Genomic DNA, 22372 nt, shown 5'->3' on the forward strand with positions numbered 1-22372 from the left:
TCCAGTCTTGTCTGTAAATTCTCATGGAAGTGTCTTCTTTTCACTACCTCCAAAATTATAAATTTAATTTGTGACAGATTATGTTTCTTTTCTTGCCAATATTTGGCTACCGCTGAGTTGATATTCAAATTTCGTATACATGATCTGTGTTCATTCCATCTTATGTTAGCCACCCTTTGTGATTGGCCTACATAGTAGAGGCCACAAGGGCATTTTATCGCGTATATGATGCTATGTGTATCGCAGGTAGCAAAGCTTTTTAGTTTGATCTTTTCTCCTGTGTAGGGATGGTTGACTGTTTCACCTTTAAGGATCTAACCACAGTTACTAAATTTCAAGCACAGAAAGGTGCCGATACAGTTTGTGTGTCTCTTTTTCGGTGGAGGTCTTGTATTGACAAGTTTGTCTTTGAGATTTGACTTCATTGGTAGGCGAAAATAGGGATGTCTTTGAATAAATGTTCTACCCTTTGGTCGCATGTCACTGTGTTCCAATTACTCTTGATGATTTCCTTTATTCTATTGTGTTGTCTTGAATATTTAGACACAAAGACCAAGGATGGGGTTGTGTCTATCTTCACCTTCGGCTTCAATAGATCTTCTCTTATCTGTGTAGCTGCACATACTTCTGCTGTCTTAATTTCTTCTGTTGAATATCCTCTCTCCAGGAATTTCTTGCCCATTTCTACAAATTCATTATCGTAATCTATTCAATTGCTTACTATCCTTTTTACCCGTAACATCTGGCTGTATGGCAGATTTTTGATCAGACTAGTTTGATGGAAACTTAGCCTTTGAAGTAAGTTATTCTGATCTGTACTCTTACGGAATATCGTTGTTGTATATTCAGTGTCTGTCATATTGATTCTGACATCCATAAAGTGTATGGTATTTTGAGAGTGCACATGTGTAAATTGGATTCTTGGGTCTATACTGTTAAGGTAGCTAAACAATTCCAGTAATTTAGATTCAGTGTTCATTCAAACTCCAAAAATATAATCGATGTACCTAATCCAGATAGCTAGGTTCTGTTTCCATAACTGGTTCTGTAGTACATACTCTGTTTCAAATTTATGCATAAATGAGTTTGCATAGACCGGTCCATCATAGCCCCCATTGCTGTACCTGCTACCTGCAGGTAGTATTGATCTTTGTAGTGGAAATATGAGTTAATACCTATGAATTCCAGTAATGTCATGATGAATTCCTTTTGCGCTGGTATCTCGTCTTCCTGTAATAGTAACCATTCAACTGCTTTTCTTCCAAGATTGTGAGGGATGGATGTGTAGGGACCTTTAACGTCTATTGTAAAGCAAATGTTATTGGAGTCAAATGGTATACCATTCAAGTGTTGAAGAAAATGTGTGGAGTCTTTGATGTAGGTACTGGTTTTTTGGATCAGGGGTTGCAGAAAAAAGTCGATGTACTTTCTTAACAGTTCTAGGATACTGTTCATTCCCGCTACTATTGGTCTCCCTGGTAGTTTATCCAGATCTTTATGTACTTTTGGAAGTGTGTAGAAGTGCAGTACTCGAGGGTGATGATTGGATACACATTTTTTAGGATTGTGGTTGATCCACTTGATTTCTTCCGCCTTATTTAACGGTTCTTCCAGATTACTTTTGATCTTTCCTGTTGGATCTGTGTTGAGTCTAGCATAGGTGTTGGTGTCACTAAGTTGTCTTTCGCACTCTTGTTCATAATCTTTGGTGTTCAAATGAACTAGGCCCCCACCTTTATCTGCCGATCTAATAGTAATAGATTCGTCACTGTAGAGATTCTTGATGAGTTGTAATTCATGCGGTTTCATGTTACGATTACCAGAGTGTTTGAATTTGATTTTTTCAAGATCTCTGGTAACTTGTTTTTGAAAGATGTCTACCGAGGGTACCGATATCGGTGGCATGAAGGTACTCTTACCCCTGAATTCTTTGAAACCTGAATCCTCTGCAACCTCTGTTTGATCTTGCTCCAGTTTGCTGAAAAATGCTTTGAGTTTCATCTTGCGTATTAATTTGCATAACACAATCTTCATGTCAAATAAAGTACTATCATATGTGGGGACAAAGCTTAATCCTTTTTGTAAACTCTGTATCTCTTTCATTGTTAAGATTCTTGATGATACATTAATTACTACCTTTTCTTCTGTTGTAACCTCGTGTTTGACTTTTCTCTTGGTATTTCTCTTGCCCCTTCTTGTACGGTGGAGTCACCTTATTTTTTTTTTTGGCTGCAATTTTCATGGTCCCTGTGTCATAGGACCATTTCTCACTGGCATCTCCTTGTTAAAGCTACCCTAAAAACATTACTAATATTGTTTTTTCAACTCACAACATTTCTTAAGACTGATCAACAGTGGTGCCCACCCCTATTCTTCACTCTAGATTTAATACATAACTTGAAGGATACGCATGCAGCTGTGCTCTCGAAGCAGAAAAAGCCTTTGATAGAGGACACCCCATTTATCTCGATGATTAGTGTCCTCTACTCTAAACCTATGACTGCAATCTTTGTGAACTGACAAATGTCTTACAACTTCCCCTTGTCTGGGGGACGTGTCAGGGATGGCCCCTTTCCCCAATTCTTTTCATTTTAGCACTAGATCCCTTCTTAGAAGCAATTAGACAAAATACTAATATTCTTGGCATTCAATGTGGAGACTTATTAAAACTGCTGCATATGCTGATGACGCGCGCATATTTCTAAAAAACACAACATTGTGCTCAGTATCTGCCAGATATTATTACGTTTTCTGTGGCATTCGGCTATAAGTTAAATACTGAAAAGTCTGAGGTTCTCTCCCTCAATGTACATTGTACATCACATCATACTCTAACCCTAAGTGTGAAATGGTGTTCCATAGGTTTTAAATACTTGGGTATCCACATTTCGGCTTAGATTAATAATACTCAAAAACAAAATTCTGAGATTGTATTAGAAAGAGTTAGGGAACTAGTATCATTGTGGTCTCCTCTTTACCTATCCTGGTGGGGTCACATAGAATCTATTAGACACAGCATTTCTCTCAGCAAATTAAAATATTCCTGATTTCAGGGTGCTGTTGGATTCCCTGATATAAAAAAATATCACATGGCTTTTGTTCTTAGGCAAACACAGCTTTGGTTTACTCATGAAGAACCTACTTTTCACCTAACAGGGTACTGCTGGAAAGAATAGGTTTCCCCTATTTCCCTTGCAGATTTTGACCTCATCAAAGGTCAAAACAAATATACTAAATACTCCTGCATTCGCCAATCTGCATATTTTCTTAGATTATATATGTTCCCTTCCATCGTCAAACAGTGCTTGTTCATTTCTCCTTTCATTTGGCTTAATCCCTTAATCCCTTAATTAAAACCAAAGGGAAATCTATCTGTTGTAAACCACGCCTCTCCAGAGGTGTTACATTTTGCAGTCCATTTTTTCTACATGGTATTCCTATTACTTTTAATACATTTGCTACAAAGTTCCACCTGCCTATATCTTTCCTGAAACAATATCTGGAGATTATTGCTGCAATTGTGGAAAACTATGAGATATGAATGTATAATTCCAATATCCCGAATGCGCAAATGCTACCACATTTGGTCAACTCTGATATTACTGCTTCAGTGTTTTATAAAACCCTGGTGCTAACATCTCCAACTCCAATTGTGGATCACCTTCACAGTGACTGGTAACAAGACTGTATATTACCTGACAATCAACTATTCCTGCCCCCACAATGGAAATGTATCTCCAAGTTCACCGCCTCTGCCACCCTAAACCAAACTCTCTTATTTATTCACCACACAGCTTTCATCACCCTTGTCTTTCTTTTCAAATATACCATTGCACTTAATGATAATTGTTGGAGTTGCTTGCAATTCCAGGGCTCTTTTAAACATATGTTTATAGAATGTCAGCACGTTAAGCAATTTTGGAATGCTCTGTGGAACACTATCAAATGTCTTTTCAACTTTCAGCAAGATTTCTGTTTTGAATTCCTTATACTTGTCACCTCTTTCTTACAGAACACCACTATTAATAATTATACCTGCTTTGTGTCTGATCTTTTTTGGATAACTGCAATCCAAGCCATTACTGCCAACTGGAAAAATGTAAATCGCATTCATTACAATTTATCGTGGAATTCTATTTGTAATATCCATAGAATAGAAAACTGTAATGCCTCCTCTCCAGACCTACCATGTAACCATCAGTTGAAATGGCAGTCCTTTCTAGATTTCCTATCCCATTGTGACTCCCATTAATTCTCTGTGAGCATTATCATTTTATGATTGTTTCTGCATCTCGCCTACCCCCCTCTTGTACATGTCCTGTCCCCTTTGTCTTGTCTTGTCTGTGTAATGCCCCCCCTTTATTTAAAAGCTCATATTTTCATCATATAAAGGTGTTGGTTTATAGTGAAATAATCGAAAACAAAAAGGTTGAAAGTCAAAATGGCGAAAAAAAAAATGTATGACTTTTTTTTCGAAATGGGGGGGTTCCCCCAACCCCCCTTTATTTATTTATTTTTTTGTTTTACCCATTTTTTTTATTCCCGGACCCCAAAATAAATATATAATTAAAAAAGAGGAATTTGACTTTTTTTTCGACATTTATTTTTCAACATTTTTGTCTTTCGACCTTTTTTTCGATATTTTGACTGCACACCAATGGTGTTATGTGTATACTTGGCTTATTTGTGCATCATATTTCTATTGTGTTATACACTCTCCCTGTTTATGCCCTGCATCTTAAATAATCTCTTGTATTAATTGTATGCCTTGTATACCTAATTCATCTAAAAAAAAAAACACTTTATCAAAAAAAAATCTTGACATACAAGATACAAGCATGAGGGCTACCCCTCCTGAAAATAGAAAAATATTATATTAAGCATGGACATATTTTTTACAGCAACTCACTAGCAATTACTCCTACAATAAAACCATAAAGCCATTAAAGCCTCTTAGTTTTAATTTGAGTTGAGGAACGCTCCTGTTAGTTTGTAATGGCATTCGGAAGACACAACTGATATTACAATATTTGTGCCTCACATACATTTTAGAGGTCTGAACACCGAATATGTAAATGTGCATGAATTCATCTGGTTTAATCTCCAGGTTACCCTTATATCAAGTGCACTGCAAACATGATTGAATCATAGCAAACGTAAGCACTCATCATAGTTTTGTGGCACACTCATACACATGCCTGCAGATTATTGTTAATTGTCAGTTGTCACTCAGGTAATTCTTTGCATAAAAAGAACATCTTCTTTCATGGAGCACCTGTCAATTAAATAAACAATAGCAATGGGTTGGACTTTGTGTGTGATTCATGTTGACTCATTAAATTACAACAAAAGTAGTTACAGACTATGGGGGTCATTCCGAGTTTGGAGGCAGCCATGGTGCTATTAGCACCATGGCTGCCTCCAAACTCGGGTCCGGGTAGTCGGAATGGGGACTTACCGGGACATTCCGACCTATGCGGACTCGGTAAGTCCCCATTTCGAATATCATTCCCCATTCCCATTTGAGCCCCCATAGGGCTCAATGGGAATAGGGAAGGAGCTAATAACTGGCCTGAAAATAGCGGCCCGTTATTAGCTCCATGGTCCCTTAACGGTTCCGCTAAGGGCGGCTGGTAAAACCATCTGGCCCTGGTGGGACCCGCTAAGGGACCTCGGAAAGCGGTGGTAGGGGGTTAACGGCACCGGCATCCTTACCGGTGCCATTAACCCTCTACCGCCATACTCGGAATGACCCCCATGAGTGTCATGCCACACCTACCACCACCTTGAGGTACATCAAAGTGGTGCTGCAGATGCCACCTGCTGGTTAGATAAAGTAAAATAAAATGTGTAGAAGTGCATTGATATTCCTTGCTCTTGTTGGGAAAGAGACGATCTTCCCGAACCCCCAAGTGGTTTAGAATAAGGCAAAGACCTTGAGATATAATATAAGGGACTAGGGGGGAAGGAGAACCTTTAAAGGCATCTATTCGATCACACTATTGCATGCTTCGTAGATGTAGTGCACATGCAGGAACAAACAGCATCTTAGATATCAGCAGCCATATTGGAACACAATGCTTAAACACAGTACATCAGCCAGTAGTACAAGTCTATGTCATGACCCACAGAACGCGCCCCTTCTGGACTTCCTGGTCCTTATCACGGCGGGGCTTGCATTCATTGTTTCTCCCAAATGGCCATATCACGTGACACACCTCGCACCAGCCTTCACGGCGGACGTAGTACGTCCCATAAATGAGCCACGCCCCCGTGGCCCCACGCGTCTCAACCCTATAAACAGGTAGTGACTAGACGTGTACTTTGCAGCTTGGCAAACCCTTCTGTTATCCAAGTTCCTGGACCCTTATTCCCACTTCTTCCACCCTCTCCTTTCCACCCTGTTCCCGGAATCCACGTATCCTTGCAACCGCTTCTTCCTTCCTGGACGTCCTGAACCCGTGAGTATCCTGGAACGCTGAACGCACGCTGGAGTCGGAAGAGACTCATGCCAGCCTGTACAAAACCCGATCCGCCCGCAAGAAGAATCTTCCCGCGGATCCCTGCAAGAAGCGATCTCAGGTGAGACGGGGGGGATTCACGACAGTCTAGGTCGCAAACACGAGAAAAGGAATTGGTTGTGTCCCTGGTAATGATGAAAAAAGCCTGAGCTACAGAGATCAATAAACCCTTGTTTGGCTTAAAATGTGCCAGTCTTCATGCTCTGGGGGAATGTGCCCTGGAAGGCCACAGGAGGAGGGTTAAGCTCCATTCTGTAATGTAATCCCATGACCCCCACAGTTATAGCACTCAAATGCCCCAGCCTTACGACAACTTAATTCCAAAGTACCAGTCATTTCCAGACCACTAATCATAAACCTGTTAGACCCCTGATCGATGAAAAAAGATCAAAAAGCAGGAATGTATGCCTTCGCTCCTGGGTCACGTGATTTGTGCCACAAGTTGCAGGGAGGGATATAATTATAGCCCACGATGAGAGTGGGAGAGCTTAAAGAGATATCGGCCTGTCAGGGATTGAGCAAAGTTTGTGAGTTAGGATGACCTCTGCTTTTCCCTCGGGCCCCTGTATGATTGTACCAGGTGCACTGCTACATAGATAGCGATGTATTGTTTATTTTTTACATAATTGCCAATTAACTGACACCTCTTGACCAATGAAGACTGCAGCATCACCCACGTGAAAGAAGATGGACAGAGGGGCTGAGACCAAGGGCTTGATATCCCTTATGGAGTAGGCAGTTTATGTATAGGGTCTCGCCAACCAGCAACACAGGTTTTTACTGAATATAATGATATCACTGATGACGCGATGTGCCTTCTTAACGTGCTGATTTTGGCAGAACGTTCCGCGGAAGCAGAGTTCTTTGTTGGCGCTTTTCATTTTTGCATTGAATTAAACCTTGTTATGCTTGCAAGAGGTGTATTGGACATTTTTCTCTAGTGGGTTAGCATGTTTTCTGGTGTGAGCGTCTAGGGGTGTTCCTACACACTTTATTCTACAGATCTCTGTCAGCATTGTTGTTTTTGTTTTGTCACTATCGTTTGTAACACTAGTAAAAGATACGTTTGAAAGCTGCTCTATCAAAAAACATATGTCCTATTATTAATTTAACACAACTTTGGTATGATCCACGTGAAAATGCACGTGCCCTTCTCACGCATCTACACATTAGAGGGAAATAACATATACTAGTTGCACAATAGGAGAGGGGCATTGTTCAGCTTCTTTCCTAAGATGTTCACGGATGCTCTACAGACGTGTTGTATTTAAAGGGTTATTACTACAGACAAATGGCCTGGATTCAGCAGTTACCTGCGGAGCCAGCTCTATTACAGTGACAACAACAAAAGCCGCCTTCTACGGCCACCGGGGATCATTTTTTTTTAACATGTCACATGAAGAGACGAACCATATTTATTATTGATATCATGGTGAAAGCAGAAGGATGGTTTATATCTGATTGTTTTCCCTGTGCTGCTTTTCTTTTATCGAATTTTTCAGATGAAATCTTGCCATCCGCTCCACGCGGAGATACTCTTTTAGACTGGAGACAGGCATCATATGTTTCTCTTTCGGATATCGATTGCAAGAAGCCTTATGAATGAGGAAAGATGCGGCTAAAAGAAGTGTTTAGTGGGCAGCCATCCCAAAGCCACGGCTGTACCATAGTTCTAGGACGTTGCTGTATTTACCAAATACATTTTGCTTTTCTTGATTACATGCTGTACCGCGTGTCCCATTGTAATGGTTTGGCATTACAACTTGCCATATAGGGTAATAATAACGCGTTTTGTCACAGCCATTTTTTGGAAAAGCCCATGCAAATTCTCTGAAAACAAGCTATATTGTACATGAAAGGTTTGTGGAGTGCGGAATATGCAAATTCTCTGAAAACAAGCTATATTGTACATGAAAGGTTTGTGGAGTGCGGAATATGCAAATTCTCTGAAAACAAGCTATATTGTACATGAAAGGTTTGTGGAGTGCGGAATATCGCGTACACTTTACGCTTTGAAAACAAGGCGTAAACACAAGGCAATGCATACGTCTCCACAATGGAATGGTTGTGCACTCCGTTTAGCACTCAATTCTACTCCTTCAAAATGCACCTGATCCCCAACAGTTGCAAATTGAAGGAGTCAAGTGTGCCTCGAAACAGTGGGTCTCAATCACATCAACAAGCCCTCACAACACCGACCACAGACTGCACATGTGAAAAACATTAATGGAAGCGATAGAGCAACATATAAAAGAGTAAATCATTATTTTGCCACAAAATGGAGAGAGGGGGACCTTTCTCTGTGCACCCCAGCATGTTACAGAGATTGCTGGCACAGGTACAGATGGGACACCAACAACCACAACAAGTACCCCATCAGCCTGTCAGCCTATGCCCCAGCCCCCATCAGGCAGCTTATCCACCTGTGCTCATCACCCCCCATGCAGCTCATTAACCTTTGCCACTCCCCACACAGGCAGCCCATAAGCAGGTATCTCAACGCCCCCAAGCAGCTCATAAGCCTGTGTCCCAAGCCCCTTCTGGCAGCTTTTCCGACCTGTGCCCTGCCCCCCTCAGACAGGCCATTAGACGTTGCCACTCCTCACATAGGCAGTTCGTCTGCATGCACCCAGCCTTCCCTCTACTGAGCAGCACCAGGAATGGAGGAAGGGTAGGAGAGGCCAAAGGTCATACACAGCAAGGGCGTACAGGCCCAGTTTCTCCCACAAGGACCTCATTGATTAGCAGGTCCTGAACACCTATCGCCTCGACATGGCCAAAATCTACAGCCTTCTGGCAGAAATGTGGCACTACATATAATCCAACTGGCAGACTGCAACATACATACCCCTCCACCGATTGAAACTCCTAACAGTATGAATTTGTGTGCCACAGGCCCATTATCGCACAATCTGCCCCTGTTGCATGGCATTACCTAGCTCTACTTCTCGCACATCCTTATCCTAGCGATTGACAGACAACCAAAAACCCATTATAGTAGTTTTGAGTTTAATCCTTAAGGAAAGACTCATCAATGAGACACACATAACCATTTGTACATCCTGACAATGGAAGAAGGCACACGACAGGGTAGAAGATGAGAGGGCCTACATGACAAAACATTAAAAGAACATATAATCTGGTGGACAGGAGCTTAATTGAGTCGGAAAGGTCTGAGGCAATGGTCACACAAGCAAAATGACTGAGCTACCCAGTGAAGTGTTGCTTGTCCTTCCCCATTCTACACCAAAAGTGGGGGTCTGTGGAAAAGACTCCTCCATTGATAATCAAGGTATCAGGGGCAGGGGACAATAGGGGTGACACAACCCACTCAGATGGCCATGCCTGTCTAAGGTGCCACGTCTCCAATAAACAGATCAGGGATGATGAACAAGTCAAAAGAGTCTTCCATCTGCCTGGAGAATTGGGATGGGAGGGAAGGAGGACTTGGGGGCGGGGGAGTCGTATATACTGCAGTCGAAAAACAAGGGTAGACTGGGGCAACCTGCAGATGGCACAAAGGGCTTGGATAAACAAGGAAGTGGTTGAGGAAGAAGAGGAAAACATGAGAGGGAAAAACAAGTGTGAGGAGGAAGCCAGCAGCATGATAACTGTATCAAACAAGAGCTAGATTAGCAGTGGAAAAGCTTCAGCCTGGGTATAGCTAGCCAGTGGGAAACAATGAGCAGGTTCGAGGGCATACTTTGGCCAAGACAGGATGCTGTAACTCAGAGTTTCTTGATCAAAGAAAGTGATTACACAACATTGAACTTAAATAATGCACAATGCAGATGCATTCAGGTTTCTACTGCAGTAGGATGCACATGAGCTGAAAAGAGGAAGGACTGTGTATGGAAAGTTTATGAAGAGATGTGCATCTCAAAGGGAGACATGCCCTTTTCAGTACACTATGTCACCATTGAAGTAATGCCAGGTGCACTCACGCCTAGGGAGAAGGCAGATCCAGTTGACGTGTATGCAGTATGGCTCATCCAGAGGGCACTTGGTGTAATAAGTCAGTATAACAACATTGGAACGGATAGGTGTTCACATGGATACAAAGAAAGCCAAGGTGTCCCTAAAGAATCCTTGCCATGGTACCAACTGTCATCTGACTGGCCAGCAATCATTTGATATATGGCCTCCTCAATGCGCCCCATGCCCAATACGGATAGACCATGCCAGTGGGTACCGTGATCTACACTCTGCGACCAGTTGTCATGATCTCTGCTTCCAAAAGATCAGGACTTGCCCGACTCCCTTGGAAGCAGACCCATAACCCCGGTTCCGAGTGCCAGCCAGTCCCAATTGGGACCTTTTGGACCCTGTCCTGGCACCAGTGGCACCAGGCTCATAAAGATGCCCAGTCCCAGCGCTGGAAGCGCCGGGCTCATAATGCTTGGGTGGATTTACCTGCAGCAGACCATGCTGCTTACTTACCTGCCAGTTGAACCCCTGATCCTCTTCTGTTTGGGACTACTTTTCCTGTTGGGTGGGGCAGGAGCCACTCCCTAGGTTCAGAACACTGGAACTCTTCTGGAAAGCAGGAACTCTTTTCTTAGGCGTGGCTGTGGAAGGAGACACCTAAGCACTACAGGAGGCTAGTTAAACCACACCCGATGGATGAATCTTGCTTTGCGTTATTCTGCATTCTCTGCAGCAGAACGCTCATCGTGTCTTCTGCTTCTGATCCTGGGCCTAAGGGAACAAAGGCTTACCATCCTGGAATCCAGTCTTCAGCAGCACCTGTAAAGACAAAGAAAGAACAGGTTAGCACTACGGTCTTCAGTGGCAGCGCATCTCTTACCTGGTCCATCGGCTGTCACCAACGCCTCGCGCTGCATTCCGGCATCTGAAAGACAAAGACTTACCTACTCTTCGCATGCTCTGGAGGTCTTTGCACTGCATTCCGGCATCTGAAAGACAAAAGCTTACCAGCTCTTCGCACGCTCCGGAGGCCTTCGGCACAGCATCCCGCATCTGAAAGGCAAAAGAAGGTGCGTTTAAAGACATTGGGCAACTTTATTACTCACGTGCCATTACTCCTTCCCACGCCAGTGGGTATTCCAGCACCCTTCAGCTTCTCTAAAGCTCCGAACTTGTACCTGCAAGATAAAAGGGACAGTTAGTGCGCATCGTTAAGCAGGCTACAAGCGCTTACTTACGTGCTTCCAGGCGCTTCTATTCCTCACGCGGGTTCGATCCTCAACTCTCATCAGCCCGCCATCCGCCATCGCCGGAACCCTGCAAAACAAGAGATATCATTACAAAAGACTTTTAAGACATTTGAAGTGCCCAGAACTTACCGTTCGTGCAGTTAACGACGGACAGCAGTCCTCTGAGGTCAAGAGGCCTGCACCCTTATCCAGTGAAGAAACTGGTTACGGCACCCTGCCCCGAGGCAGATGGAGAGCTCGGCGTTCACTTACCTAAGACATCTTACTCTTCGAGTCAGACATACAGTGCACAGAGGTCCAGCCCAAAGAGCCAACCGTGTGTTACACATCACCTTTGAAGATACGGCATTCACCCAGTCAAGACCGGCGCCTCTGCGGGAATCAGGTGAGCGTTACACCAGTGTCATACATTACTCTATATGAATGTAATATCATACCGCATATATTGCAATGTATATTGCAATGCATACATGTAGACTAATGAACATTGTCACAGGAGGGAATGTACACATGCCTTATCGCATGTCACATCTTGTCCCAAACCTCCACCCTTGCATTGGTCATTCCATGGGAACCAGGTCCTGCCTTTCCACACATATGAGTCTACCTGTCTACCCTGCAATGCAGAAGACAATATTCATGAGCATCTTCACAGATAACCACCACAATGCATGTGAACTTCATCTATGTGACCTCCTGTTCTGCCAAGGTTGCACACACCACTTGTAGAATGTGTATGCGGTGTGAGCCCAATGGAATCTGTCTTGACATTCCATAGGTGGATTCCAGAGGGATCCATCAGTAAGCCTCCCCTTATAACTTGATTTGTGTACTTCAAAAACATACAGACAAAGTCATTGTTATACTAGATGAGTGAATACAGTGTCCTGCCTTTCCACACATATGAATCTACCTGTCTACCCTGCAACTGCAATGCAGAAGACAACATTCATGAGCATGTTCACAGATAATCACCAAAATGCATGTGAACATCATCAATGTGGCCTCCTGTTCTGCCAAGATTGCACACACCACTTGTAGAATGTGTATGCAGTGTGAGCACAATGGAATCTGTCTTGACATTCCATATGTGGATTCCACAGGGATCCATTAGTAAGCCTCCCTTATAACGTGATTTGTGTACTTCAAATACATACAGACAAATTCATTGTTATACTAGTTGAGTGAATACAGTGTTGGCTGGCCCCATCCTTCATTTTTCCACTCAGCTAAATTTACAAAAGAGCATTCAGGGTCCCCAACAGGACAAATCGACTCAGTTGCCTGTGCCCTGTATGATAACATAGGGACACAATTTGATTTTGATTTGAATATTTATAAGATGTTCATGATGGACTTAACCATATAGCAGCGCAGACAGTATTGGAAAATCACCAGAGCAGTATAAAAACCAACAGCAATTTTAGCAGGCACCGTAGACCCAATAATTTTCCATTACCCCTCTACTTAAACAGGAACATCTTGAGTGCTCTGCAACACTCGTGTAGTGTCTCAGGGACCCTGATCTCTCTTGGAATGGTATTCCAGAGCTTTGGATCAAAAACTGCAAATATTCTGTCTCCTCTTGATACACACCCTGAAGGAGGAACAGTCAGGACTAGCAGATCTTTAGATCGTAGGCAACTACATGGTTGGTAGATGTTTGTTAGTGATAGATCTTGTATCTCAAACATGCTAGTGCCAGTTCATTTAAGCTTTTAAAAATGAAGCATGCCCTACCAGCCAGTGTAGTGTTTTGCGGGACATGGATGCATTGGCCAATTTGCCCAAACAACACACTAGCCTGTCGGCCACAGTCTGTGCTTTTTTGGAGTCTATACAGTTGCTTGGCTGGGATGCCCCTCAACAGACTATTAGAATAGTCCCGATGGGCAACCACTTAAGTGACAAGGACAAGTATGCTCATTGTTTTTGCATGCCACTTAAATTAAGGCACCCACCACTGTTGCATGATTGTCATCTACAATAAATGGTAAGACTTGTTGTAAAACTTTCAATGAATAAATAATGGCCTGCACATTGAATCCTACCTGGCTCTTGATGCCAAGATTGTCCTGCCAGATGCAGCCTAGGTGTTTAACCCTGGAGGCAAACCTCAGCTCAGCACCCAGGTGGTTGGGCACTGGTGTTTTTTTGATGGCTGTAAGTAGATGTCTAGGTCCAACCAATATAAGCTCACTTTTGAACGCATTCTACTGTAGCTGATTAATAGACATCCACTCAATAATCTCTTCCAGGCATTGTTTGAGCCTAATAAAGGTTTCCTTCAAACGTCAATTCTTTTTTGAAGATCTGATGTCATCAGCATAGGAATGATAGTTCATACCGTGACACCTCAAAATCTCCATCAAAGATCGTAAATACAGATTGTAGAGTAATGGTGACAGTGAGGCTCCCTGCGGTACTCCACATTCCATCATGGTGGGATCTGAAATGTAATCACCCAGTTTGACCTGCTGTTGTCGGTCACTCAGGAATGATACAAACCACTTGATGGCATGCTTAAAAGCTCTACCTACCACTCTCAGCTGATCAAGCAGGATGTTATATTATGTTACTTTGCATTTATATAGCGCCTTATGTACCATTGGTATGGTCCCAAGGCGCTGGTAGGTTGAACTCCCTCTGGAACCGAAGTTCAAGTAAGTAGAGAGAGTAGAGCGAGTCAAAAGTGCGTGTGAGCACTGGATATGTGTGCAGCTGGTGTGGCATTAGTGTAATGGCTGCTTCATAGCGGTAGGTGTGGTGGTTGAGATATCAAGAGTATGGGCCTCATTACGACCCAGGCGGAGGACCATGGTGCTATTTGCACGATGGTCCATTCCGGTGTCTGCCATGGCAGAATGGGGAATTACGACTCCATTCCGAGGTTGGTGGGGCGGTAATTCCCCATGCCGCCATGGCCCTTCCCCATTCCCATCTTTGCCCTATAGGGCTCAATGGGAATGGGGAAGGCGCTAATAAGGGTACCGCAAATTGCGGTACCGTCATTAGCACCAAAGTCCCTTTTCGGGTCCCTACTTTAACGGCTGGAAAAACCAGCCGTTAAGGTCGGGTCCCGCAAAGGGACCTCGTAATTAGGCGCTAAGTGTTTAACGCCGCCGCAGCCTTTTACGGCGCCGTTAAACACTTAGCACCTAGGTCGTAATGAGGCCCTATGTGTTCATTCTGGCAGGTTTTATCCAGGCTGGTTCTGGCTGCATTAGGCCTGAGGAGAACGCCTGGCTGGAGGGTGTGTAACCAGCAGTGTTTAGTTAGAGTGATGTGGAGTATGAGGCAGATGTTGGTATGAGAACACCTATACCAAATGGTGTCATAGTATCTCTGTGTTCTAGTTGAATGTTGCTGTAAAGAAGAGAGTAAGCATGGTGATGTGATATGATGGTTTACATGCTCTTTCAAATGTTCCATGCACTCCAAACCATTCCTTGTATGTTGCACACTTCTATGCACTCCGATCTGTTCCATGCACTCCAATCAGTACATAAGGCGCTATACAATCAGTTTCATGCACTCAAATCCGTTCCACGCACGCCAGTCCGTTCCATCCACTCTAGTCTGTCCCATGCACTCCAGTCCATTCCATGCACTCCAATCCGTTCCATGCACTCGAATCTGTTCCAAGTACTCCGATCGTTTCCATGTATTCTAAGTTGTTTTATGCGCTCCATCCCCATATTTCACCCATACCTTCCACATATTTCACCCGTACCTTTCATATATTACACCAGTACCTTCCACATACTTCATCTATTCCATACACATACATCCCCGTTCCATCCACAAACGTCACCCGTTCAATCCACATACATCACTCGTTCAAACCACATACGTCCCCATTCCATCCACATACTTCACCCGTTCCATCCGCTCTACCCACTCGTCCGTTCTACACACACTCGTCCGCTCTATGAATTCATCCGCTCTAAGCGCCCTTCCACTCTACGCTCTACGGATTGGTCCGCTCTGCACACTCATCCGCTCTACACACCCATCCGCTCTACACACCCATCCGCTCTACACACTCATCCGCTCTACACACTCATCCGATCTACACACTCATCTGCTCAACGCATTCATCCGCTCAGCGCACTCATCCTTTCCACACGCTTCATCCATTCTACCGATTTCATCCGCTCCACTCACTTCGTTCATTTATCATGCATTATCGGTTCAGGCCATGTCACTTGGCATACGTACTGGATCCATTCTGTGCTCTCTATCTGTTTCACTGCACTACATCCCTCTCATGTAACTGAATCGTCTATTCTGTACTTTCCATTTATGTCATGCACTCATACATTCCATGCCATCTGTCTGTGTATTCATCAGTCTCAAGAATTCATCTTTCCATCCTCTTCTCTTTATTAATTTTGTCCATTTTGTTTATTTTGACCATTGCAATCATTACATCCATTTCATTAATTTAGAGCGCATTACTGTTTTTGTACGATTTATTCTTTTTATCCACTTCACTGCTTTGTTCTACTTTACTCATTCTATTCTGTTTGTCCTTTTAGTTTACATTAGCGGTTATTAGTTGTCGATTTATCGCTTGGGTCTGGATGTTGTATTTTTATTTGTCTTATTGTTATTCAAGATCTAGTAGTTGGTTGAGTTGGTGTCATTGAGATGTTGTTATTCAGTTTGAGTTAGTTTGAGTACGGGGTTGGTTTTAGGGGAAGAGCCAAGTTTTTAGTAATTTGCGGAAAGACATTAGATCTTTGGTTAGGCGGATGTGGGGTGGCAGTGCGTTCCACAGCGTGGGGGCCAAGGCTGAGAATGATGATCCGCCTAACCTGACTGAGTTTGTTTTAGGTATGACTAGGAGGCCGGCTGAGCTTGATCTTAGAGTACGTGGAGGGGGATAGGGTTTTAGCTTGTCTTGAAGATAGTGAGGACCGGTTTTATGCAGTGCTCGGTGAGAAATGCATAAGGTTTTGAAGGTCACCCTTCGGGCCACCGGAAGCCAGTTCACAGTCTTGAGGGCGGGGAGTTGTGGTCTCTCGGGAGGAGCGCTAGTAGCAGTTTGGCTGGAGCGTGTTGTGCTCTTTGTAGTTTATTCAGTTGGGAAGCGTGGACTCCGAGGTAGAGGGGGTTAGCATAGTCCTGTCCTGATATAACAATTGATTGGACCGTAGAGAGTCTATTGGGAAAGGAGAGGTATGGAAAGATGCGCCTAAGAGTTTTAAGGTGGTAGTGGCAGGACTTTGAGACGTTGTTGACTTAGCGCAAGAGTGTTAGGTCAGAGTCAAGGGTGCATCCAAGGTTTTTTACTGAATTAGAGGGAGTCAGTGAGTTGCCCATGGCAGATGGCCAGGATAGTGGGTGTGGAAGAAGTTTGGAGTTGCCACATACCATGATTTCAGTTTTGGAGGGGTTTAGCAAGAGGTGGTTTCTGGTAATCCAGAGCTCTATGCCGAGGAGGCAGGAAGCGAGGTCTGGTTGGCAGTTGGGTTTTGAGTTCAGGAGTTTTAGAATTAGTTGAGTGTCATCGGCGTAGTTGTAACACAGGATGTTGTGTGAGCGAATTATTGGTGAGAGGGTGATCAAGTAGAGATTGAACAGGAGGGCACATAGGCATGCTCCTTGTGGAACTCCCGTGTCGACTGGTCGGGATTGGGAGGAATAGGTGGAGAGAAGCGTTATTTGGTACCTATCTTTGAGGAACGAAGCTATCCATTTGAGAGCGGTTCCACAAATTCCTAGGGAGTGGAGGTGGTCAAGGAGGATTGAGTGATTGATTGTGTCGAAGGCGGCGGTTAGGTCAAGAAGGATTAATGCGGCGCATCCCGCGGAGTTTGCCGTGATTTTTAGGTCATCCCAGATTGAGGTTAGGGTGGTTTCAGTTCTGTGTCAGGCTCTGAAACCTGATTGTGCGGGGTCTGGGAGATTGTTGGCTTCGACAAAGGCATTTAGTTGGGAGTAGGCAGTTTAGTCAATGAGTTTGCCAAGGAACCTGGTGTTTGAGATGGGGCGGTAGTTTTTGGGCTCGAGAGGGTTGAGGGAAGGTTTTTTTATTATAGGTTTGACATAAACCGTTTTGAATGCTTCGGGAAAAATACCAGAGGAAAGGGAGTCATTTATGATAGATCTTGCGTGTTCTCCTGTGCAGGTAGAGGTGAACATTTCGTTGAGGCTTGTGGCCGGTCAAGGGTCCAGCGGAGAGCCGAATGGTTTGCGGGCAGAGAGAAGTTTGAGAAATTGGTCGAGTGATATTGGACTAAATGAGTCGAATGTTGGTTGCATAGTGGTCATAGGCAGTGGGTTGGCCAGTATGGGGGGAGGGTTGCCTGGTGGATGTAAGAGAGCCAGTTTGGTGGTTGGAGCATTTGTTCTTTCGAGAGCAGTGGCATAAAAGTGGAGAGAGAGTCGCAGAGTGATTGTGAGGGGTTTGGGACGGTGGTAGTGCATGATGGTTTGGTGAAATCGATGATGATTTTGTGAAGTTCTTTGCTTGGGTTATTGCAGTTTAGGATTCGGGAGTTGTGGTGGTTGACCATATAAAAGCTGTGGATAGGTCTGGCATAACTAGCATCAATGGCTGTGGCAGAAGTCGTCAAACAATAGAGAAGTACATACCACAGTCTTGTGAAAGGATTGATCATCACAAGATGTTACCACTGACACTCATCTAGGCTGTATGGGGTTTTGTGTAATGGGCACAACCATAATGCTGACTGTGTGAACTGTAGTCTCTGTCCCATAGGAGATGATGGCTGAAAAATTATCTCTACCAACATGCTACTGCATATGGGTGAGGAACTGCTCCTGGTGGGCCAGGTGTCCAGCCGGGGTGATTTTAGACTTGGCATGGTTCAGGCTAGTATAGAACATCCACCTCCAGTGGGCAGCTTTGCTGTTTGCCAAGAGCTCAAAAGTGGAAGAGGGGTTGCAAGCAAAATGGCATGCAACTTGGTTGTGCCTAGATGCCTGCTCCCAAGCCAGTCAGACATCCTCAGAAGACTAATCACAAGCTGCTGTAGATGCAGCTACTTCCACAACTGCTTCATCATCAGACTACTCCTGGGGCAGCCAGGAATCATACCAGATCTCTTGCCTAGCTCTAGATACTACCCTTAGCAATGCCTCCCGTAGCTTGCTGGCTACCTCCAACATATGCAGCACCTTCTGGAAGAACTTAGTGTCATCAGCCATGAGTGACCTCAATAAGGAATGGGCACAAACCAATTCCCTCCTATTCTCCTCCACCTGTTCCTGGGCAGTTTCCATGACAAATACTCTCTCGACTAGTTTGGCCAAGAAGGTGTCAGCCCAAAAAATTGCGACATTTGGTGGAGAACAAAGGGTGACAGGTGATGCCTGTTTAGATAAATCTAATTCAATTAAAAGAGGCAGAGCAGAGCACCCTATTAAAAACAAACATGTAAGATGCAGCATCTTGCACAGCATTTGGAAAACACATGTGCAAACAAAATACACAGCATTTTAAAGTTCAATGAAATCAACATTTGTTAACAAGCTCTGCAATAAGCATATCCTAGGACAAGAAAGCACTCAGCAACTTTTATAAAAATGCAGGCTTGCTCAACACAAGCGGAAAATCCCTGTATTTTAAAGTGACATATAAAACAAATTTGCATTTTCGGCTGCTATTGGTTCTATTTTCCTTTACAGAAATGAAGATATAGGATTAGGAAACCTGCATATATTGAACAAGGTGAACCTTTTATAAGAGTTTGATAAGCCAATCCAATGGATCAACCACTCTGTGATGAAAAGAAGAAATCCAGGGGAACAGGAAAATATGTATTTAGAAGCTGCAATTGTGAATGGGACCAAACGAAATGAAGCCTGGACTGAACTCCGACATCTGGTATTCTGTTCAATCCATCAACCCCCAGTAAAACAACAAAACTGATATGCCTTGCCCTCTCAAGGAATTTGATTTAATTTGAAGAGAAACTATAAAGATAATTACATTATGTGGAACTAAGTTACTGCAAGGACAAACTTGCTATCAATTCTAAGGGGGCATGTTTATGGTGTCCATCCATGTGTGATGGGCTTAACCTCTCAAAAACAATCATAGGAAGCTTGACCAGTGGATCTGTTTTGTCTAATCTTCTATTTCAATCACCCAGGCCTTTCTGAGGAAAGTAATCTTGACGCTTTGAGAAACAGAAAGGCACGCATCGTCTGCGTGTGAGTTCGAGTGCTTATCCACTGAAGAGACTGGTGGAGCACTGTGGACATTTCATTTCTGTGTTTGGAGTATCTCTTCTATGCTTGGATACAAAGTTTTCTAAGACATTGGGCCTCATTATGAGTTTGGAGGCAGCCAGGTGCTATTAGCACCATGGCTGCCTCCAAACTTGGGTCCGGATCCGGGTTCCCTGAATGAGGAATTACTGGGTCATTCCAACCTTGGAGGACCCAGTAATTCCTCATTCAATAAGCGTATCCCCATTCCCATCCGAGCCCCCATAGCGCTCAATGGGAATGGGGAGGGAGCTAATAACGGGGCTGTTAATAATGGGCCCATTATTAGCTCCATGGTCCCCTTGCGGGACCCACAAAGGACGTTTGGTCTGACCAGACGTTCTGAGTGGAGGAAACCTTGTAATAGGACGGAATAGGTTTACCAGCACCATCACTGATGCTGTTAAACCCATTCTGCCCACTTGTAATGAGACCCATTGTCTCCGCCCACTCTTTGCTGAGCACGCCCCTGACAAGCACTACAGATCGAGGAGCATGCATGCATCGTGCACACGGATCGTGCGCGTGCATCATGTGAGTGCGAGTTCGAGTGCTGATCCACTGAGGAGACTGGTGGAGCACTGTGGACGTTTAATTTCTGTGTTTGGAGTATCTCTGCTTGACTTGGATACAAAGTTTAGTTTACTAACACATTGGCCCTCATTACAAGTCCAGCGCTAGACCATGGTGCTATTAGCACCATGGTCCATGCCGGAGTCCGGCATGGTGGATGGCGGAATTACCGCCCCACTCCAAGGTGAGTAGGACGGTAATTCCCAATTCACCATTTGCCCTTCCCCATTCCCATTTTTGCCCCATAGGGCATAATGGGGATGGGGAAGGCTCTAATTACGGCACCGTAATTTACGTAATTAGCACCAAGGTCGCTTAGGGCCTTGGACTTTAACGCCTGCAAAAAGCAGGCGTTAAAGTGTAAATCAGGTGTTAAGGGTTAACGGCGCCGACGGCGCCGTTAAACCCTTAACGCCTGACTTGTAATGAGGGCCATTGGCTCCGGTACATATGGAACTCTGAAGATATTTTGAACGTTTCCCAACTAAGAACCCCAGATTTGATATGTGTTTTCTGTATTATTGCAGCAAGCACTACATATCCACGAGCACACACGATTTAAGCGCACGCATCGTGTGAATGCAACTTTGAGTGCTGATCTGCTGAGGAGACTGGTGGAGCACTGTGGACGTTTCATTTCTCTGTTTGGAGTATCTGTGCTGTGCTTGCATACAAAGTTTACTAAGACTTTGGCCCTCATTACGACCCAGGCGGTAAGTTACCGCCTGGGTCGTACCCTTACCAGCATGGCGTAAACTACGTTTACGCCATGGTGGTTGGCAGATTTACCACCCCATTCCAAGGTGAGTGGGGCGGTAAATCCCCATTTCCCATTTTACCCTTCCCCATTCCCATTTTTGCCCCATAGGGCATAATGGGAATGGGGAAAGGCTCTAATTACGCCACCGTAAATTACGGTGGCGTAATTAGCACCAAGGTCCCTTTGCGGCATGGGTTTTAACGCCTGCAAAAAGCAGGCGTTAAAATCACCATCCCGCAAAGGGCCCTTGGAATCAGGCGTTAAGGGTCCGCGCCGTTTACGGCGCCGTAAACCCCTTAATGCCTGGGTCCTAATGAGGGCCTTTGGCTCCGGTAAATATCTGGAACTCCCAAGATATTTTGAACGTTTATCAACTACGAACCCCAGATTTGATATGTGTTTTCTGTATTATTGCAGCCGGCCCTTTGCTGAGCCCACCACTGACAAGCACTACATATCCATTAGCATGCGCCCTTTTCAAGTGCGCGCATTGCGCGCATGCAGTGTGTCAGTGCGAGTTTGCGTGCTGATCCGCTAATCTGCAGATTAGCGGGGCAGAGGAGCTGCATTGGGTTCTACATAATAGCCAGAAAGTGTGCTGCTTGCGGCAGGACTACCGTAAGCATCCATATCCATATGTACACTGAAAATCAACATGCCCTCTGATATCGAGGATGTGGAAAAAGGCAAATTGTTAATAACCGTGAAAGTAGGATACAAAAGATTAAAGTGGCCGTGATGAAAGCTATCACCAAACCTAATGATGGCGGCCATTCTAAATCCGTCGGCTCGTATATAAGAGAGTTATGGTAAACAGGGCGCAATCACACACTGAAGCGTGGGTTTGCTGACAATGAGAAAATCCAAGGAAAGAACACATTTATTTGCCCCCGCCCAGCTGCATCCACATACATTATAAATGCCAAACTGCTGGGTCTCCCGTCCCAAGCCCAGAAATATGTAAGTGAATGCATGAGTATTACCAAACAATTACTCAATAATACGTTCTGTGAGAAAGTGAAAGAACTGCCTTTTTTGGAACACACAATGATGACGGGAGAAATGCATTAACGAATAACAAACAGACTTTGAATGAA

Source organism: Ambystoma mexicanum, chromosome 12, assembly GCF_040938575.1.
Source record: "Ambystoma mexicanum isolate Mex_15411 chromosome 12, UKY_AmexF1_1, whole genome shotgun sequence".
Classification (NCBI taxonomy): Eukaryota; Metazoa; Chordata; class Amphibia; order Caudata; family Ambystomatidae; genus Ambystoma; species Ambystoma mexicanum.